Here is a 5525-nt window from a genome sequence, read left to right on the forward strand (position 1 = left end):
CAAAACACATAACAATTTCCCTTATGGACACTGATGCAAACTTAATCATTAAATAATTGCAAATATATTCCAAGAACACATTAAAATATCATTTACAAAAGATAAGTAGGCTTTCTCTCAAGATAAGTAGGGGCGCTTCAATATAAAAAAATCAATAAAATTAATTGATCACATAAACCAATGGAAATAAAACAGTGCAAAACAAAAGCAAACAAACAAAAGGCAAAAAACAGGATTGTTAAACTGGGACCAGGCAAGGCCATTAAGAAGCAACCCCTTAATGATAAAAGTTCTCCAGAGATAGGCACACAGATGGTATGCCTAAATATAATAATGGTAATATAGAAGAAGCCCATTTCAACATCAACTTAAATTGGGAGAAACTCAAAGCCACTGTACAAAAGCAAAAGCAAGTAGTGGTTTCTCATTCTCTTAAATCTATCAATACAGCAGTTGAAGTCTTAATCGGAACAATAAGGCAACTGGCAATTAACAGGATAAATACAGTAAAGTTGAAAGCATTTTTATTTGCATTTAGGAAATACACTAGAATTAGGTGAAAAACTTTACATGTCACTTAGTACACATAAGTTAGGTCACCTATTCTGCTCAGTCCAATGCAGACAGGTTTCTCCAAAGAAAGTATGTTGGGTGGTCAGGACAGTTGAATCCCAGTTTCCAAGACATCAGACAAGAATTAAACGCCATCAACAGGGGAGTTGCCAGGTAGAGTGTCCAAGACCCTAGAGCTGCTCTTTCCCCACACACCATTTTGACATTACATTACAGCTGTTTTAAATCTTGGGCCACCAGGCTGCCTTTCCCCAGATTCACTGTAAATGTTCCAGCAACACAGTAGTCTAAACAGAAGTCATTTGCAAAAAACACTCATTGCTACTTTTGGAAGACAGATGTAGGTCATAGCAATCAAGCACCTAAAATATCTTACGGTGTTTAAGTGAGGGCTACAAAAAAGGACACTGTATGGAAGACAGGGAGTGAAATGCTTCCTCCACCAAGTGGGGATATGACTCCACCATTGACTTCCACCCCATGGTCTCAGAGAATTCAGAAGCATGAAGTATAATGAAATCCATGGCCCTAGTCTTCAGGTGCTCTGTTTTGTGGAGGTCAGCCAGGATGAGAGTGGGTACAGCATTTTTCACAGAGAGGTTCCTGCACAGGGCATCCTCACACATGACCTTCAAGTCCTGCAGGTCATACTTATCAGCAGCTGCCAAAAAGCCAGTGGCCATTGAGTGGCTGTGGAGGTGTGGTGCCTTCCCTGTGTAAATGAAGGCCATCATTTCCTTAAAGACTTGCAGATGAATGTCATGGATCTCAATGCGATTTGTTACGCTCTCCAGCATTTAATGTTCAAACATTGCTCTAAGAACTGGAGAGTGAGCTGCTAGGATGGCCTTGTGATCTCTGAATTCCTGGCCAGCAACCACCAGGGTGCAGTCTGTAAAGAGGGGATTCTCCCACAGCTCCCCTAGGTCATCTGCCAACATCTGTCTTGGATCCCTGATTGCAGGTGTCATGTTCTGTCCAGGCCTGCTAAAGACGGGTCCTACTATGCACACCTTGCAGCACAGGGTGAGCTGGTCTTCAGGGAGAAGCCAGTGCCTATAAAAGAGGAGGAAATCTCGAAGGATGAACTTTTTGTGCCCCCATTTTTGGTTTGGTAGAAACTTTAAAACATTTGGGACCTTTATGATTTGATATTTCTCTCCTTGGGCATTTATAATCCAGAACTGGAACGTTGCCCAAACTGGACTCTCTGGACAACTGAGCAACCACATGTAAACTGACAGGTAATCTTTGCTTTCTTCATCAATACCATTTGGATGTATCCTCAAACACCATTGCATTTCTTCTGCATTGGCCTCTAATGAGAACACTGGGCTTGTAATATTTTCCAAAATTCCATCCATGCAAACTGAAAAGTTGCTAATGGTCCACTCGTAGCAGAACTTCTGAACACTGCTATGTATGTAGCCACACCTCTTGAATTCCAGGTCCCTTGACATGTCTTCTGGAGGTAGTTTGGAGGTTATAGTTGATCTGAAAGAAGTAATAGAAATTATTCTTCATTCTCTAGGATACAGTTGTACATATCCTTTAGCTTTTATTTTCACTGTCTGGTAAATTGTCCCATTTATATTCTTGGAAACTTGTATTTCTATAGGTTTCTCTAGGTTTCCATATTTGTTCTACTGAACATAATACAGACCCACAGTGACTGTTAAACGTGTGTGTGTGTGTGTGTGTGTGTGTGTGTGTGTGTTTGTCTCCGTCTGTCTCTCTGTGTTTGTGTCTCTCTCAGTCTCCACCATCCCCACACACCCCGCCATACGTCTGTACATCTGTGTGTGTGTATTTATTGAATCTTAGGTCAATGGTAACTAATTTTAGCTATTCTATTCAACTGTGGAAGAGTTGGGAAATGTATATACACACTCATTTCGATTGTGTTGTATTAATCATGGTTCTTTAGTGAACATAAAGAATGAATGTCTCTATATAAATAGAAAGTGGAGGTGTGAGAGAAATCTGTAGGCAAAGGTCAAGGTAATATAAAGTTGGATAAAGCCAATACTTACTTATTCCACAAGGTTTGAAGTCTCAGGTCTTCTTCAGTATCAACCCGAATCCTGAAGAAGTAGGTTCAGATGCCAGTGAAGAAATGAGCTTGCTAGTACGATGAGAGTGAGCAGGAAACAATTCAAAGCTTCCTTCCTGTAACTTACATAGGCTGCAACAGAAGTGGGGCCAGTTAGTGGTGTGTTTTCTAGTCTTAAGATCTAGATTACAGGTGTGTGTGTTCATGCATCAAGACTCAGATTAAAGGTGTATTTTACTACCCAAAGAGTCTGTATTTGATCTACATCTATTTACTTCAAGTTAAGTCTAAACAATGTTAAAGTACATCCCCTCCAGTTTTTTAGGTTACTTAAGTCCACAGGTATTCTGAACAGAAGACATTTGGTACTCCTTCACCACCAAAATGATGGTTCAAGGCTGTATTGCATTGGGTGGTGGGGGGATGGTGCCTGAGCTGGAAAAGAAAATAAAGACCCTACTGTGAGTTCCTTCAGATAGGTTCCTGTCTGTGTTTTTTGTTTTGTTTTGTTTTGTTTTTTGTTCATTTGTTTTTGTTTTGTTTTGTTTTTTTTTGTTTTTTATTATGGTGGGGAGTAATGAACTCTGCAATGGTAAACTGGAATGGGGCAACATTTGGGATGGAAAGAAAGAAAGAATGAAAGAAAGAAAGAGAGAGAGAAAGGAAGGAAGGAAGGAAGGAAGGAAGGAACCAGTACAGAGAGAAAAGTAAGAGAGGAGGCAGTTTTTCCAGTAGAGTTTTTCAGAGATGAGTTGAAGAGAGAGATATGGAGACACTGGGAAAGACAGAATGATGCAGAGAACAAAAAAGGAGCCAGAAAGCAGTGTAGGCTGATAAATGGGAGCAGCAAGGCAATGGAGCACTGTTTCTCAGTGGTTATCATACCACAGTCTAGGCACTCTTGTAACTATGTCTATTTCTTCTCAGAGATCTTGGTGGGTGGGGGTGGGGCAGTTGTAACATCTATGCATAGGATTCTCTGTCCTAATAACTCTAAACATATATGGTTACATTGAGCAGATTTCTGACAAGATTGATAGTGAATATCTATTAAGCATATGAGTTATGCAATCATTAATGCTGTGATCTTTAAATTTTTACTGTTGCAAATGGTTAAATTAATATTATATAAAGATTTACCAAATCAGGATAGAAATTAGCGATTCAGACTGTTCTAATGTAAGGAGGCAATGTTTACATAACTGCCAAAAGCAAATATGGTAGATGGCCACTGGCCTGTCATTAACTAAGATGGCACTGAAGCTACAACCAGTCATATGGTCTGCATTAGCTAAGATGGTGCTGAAACAATAGCATAGGAAAACCTTACCTGCCCACAACAAAGATGGCAGTCACTCAGCAGACTGCCCTCAATGAAGATGGTGCTGAAGCTACACCCCTGTCTGAAGGAAAGTCACAGCTTTGTTATATCTTGAAAATGTCAGAAATGGCTGTGTATCAGCAAAAAAAGAAAAAAAAAACATAAAAAGAGAAAAACACAAAGAGATAAATGGGCATGTATTCTTTGAGGGACAAGTGGTCTTTCCTTTTCGTTCATGGAACAGCTCAGCTGTCACATCTGGTTTAGAGCAGCTGAAGACTTTCTAGTGTTTTTATAGTAAAAATAACTATTATTATCTGTATTTATTGTCATCTCTTGAAGCTTCTAGACACTAAGTCTATTCTAGGCCTAGAAAAAAATTTAGCCTCTGATACTTATAGGTGAATAAGTCATTCCTATTTAGTTTTTTCTGAGGTCTGGGTGGGTAGTTTAAAACTCTTCTCAATTGTACCTGATACGATCTGAATTATTTCAGTTTTTCCATAGCTGCTTTTCTTTGCCTCATACTAACTTTCACCATCTATTGTACTCTTCTGGCTCCTTTTTTGTTTTCTGAATCATTCTGTCTTTCCCTGTGTCTCCATTTTTCTCTCTTCAACCTGTCTCTGAAAAACTCTCCTGGAAAAACTACCTCCCTTCTTACTTTTCTCTCTGTACTGGTTTCTTTTTCTTCATTATTTATTTTATTTATTTACATCCCAAATGTAAATAAATATATTTGGAATGCAAATTCCAGTTTATCCTTGCAGAGTTCTTCACCATCCCCTTCCCCAAATAATAGACAGGAGCCTATCGGACAAAACTCATAGCAAGTCCTTTATTTTCCTTTCTAGCTCAGGCACCCCCACCCCTCCCACCGCCCCAATGCACAACAGTCATGAAACATCATTTTAGTGGTGAAAGAGTACCGAATGTCCTCCTGTTTAGACTTCCTGTGGACTCAAGTAACATAAAAAACGAGAGGGGATGCCTTTTAACAGTTTGTGGCATAAGTTGCAGTAGATCCAGTTCAACTACAGACTCTTTGGGTAGAAAAACACACCTTTAATCTGAGTCTTGAGTCTGGAAAACATATACCATGAATCCAAATCTTAAGTCTAGAAGACACACCGTTAACTGGGCCCCACTTGTGTTTCAGGCCTATAAAAGTACATAGAAGAAGGATGCTGTGAGTCTGCCTGCTTGCTCTCACTTTACTAGCAAGCTCATTTCTACACTGGCATCTGAATTTACTTCTGCAGGATTCTGTTGAATTCTGAAGAGGACCTGAGACTTCAAATCTTGTGGAATAAGTAAGTATTGACATTAGCCAACTTTATATTAGTTTGACTTCTGCCTACAGATTTTTCTCATACATCCACTTTCTATTTATATAGAGAAATTTATTCTTCCTGTTTAGTAAACGCCCCTGATTAGTACAACATAGTTGAAATGATAGTATTTACACATTTCCTAACAGTTCCAAAGTTGGATATAATAGTCAAACCTAGTTACCATTGATCTAAGATTCAATGAACATGCACAGATATATACAGAACCATGGTAGGTTTGGTGGGG

At 39.2% G+C, this 5525-nt stretch overlaps 1 pseudogene; it reads right to left on the minus strand.

Moving 5' to 3' along the window:
- Window positions 1–965: 965 nt before the first annotated feature.
- Window positions 966–2033, minus strand: Tdpoz1-ps2 (TD and POZ domain containing 1, pseudogene 2; annotated as a pseudogene).
- Window positions 2034–5525: the final 3492 nt, after the last annotated feature.

The sequence above is a fragment of the Rattus norvegicus genome, chromosome 2, assembly GCF_021556685.1.
Source record: "Rattus norvegicus strain SHRSP/BbbUtx chromosome 2, alternate assembly SHRSP_T2T, whole genome shotgun sequence".
Lineage (NCBI taxonomy): Eukaryota > Metazoa > Chordata > Mammalia > Rodentia > Muridae > Rattus > Rattus norvegicus.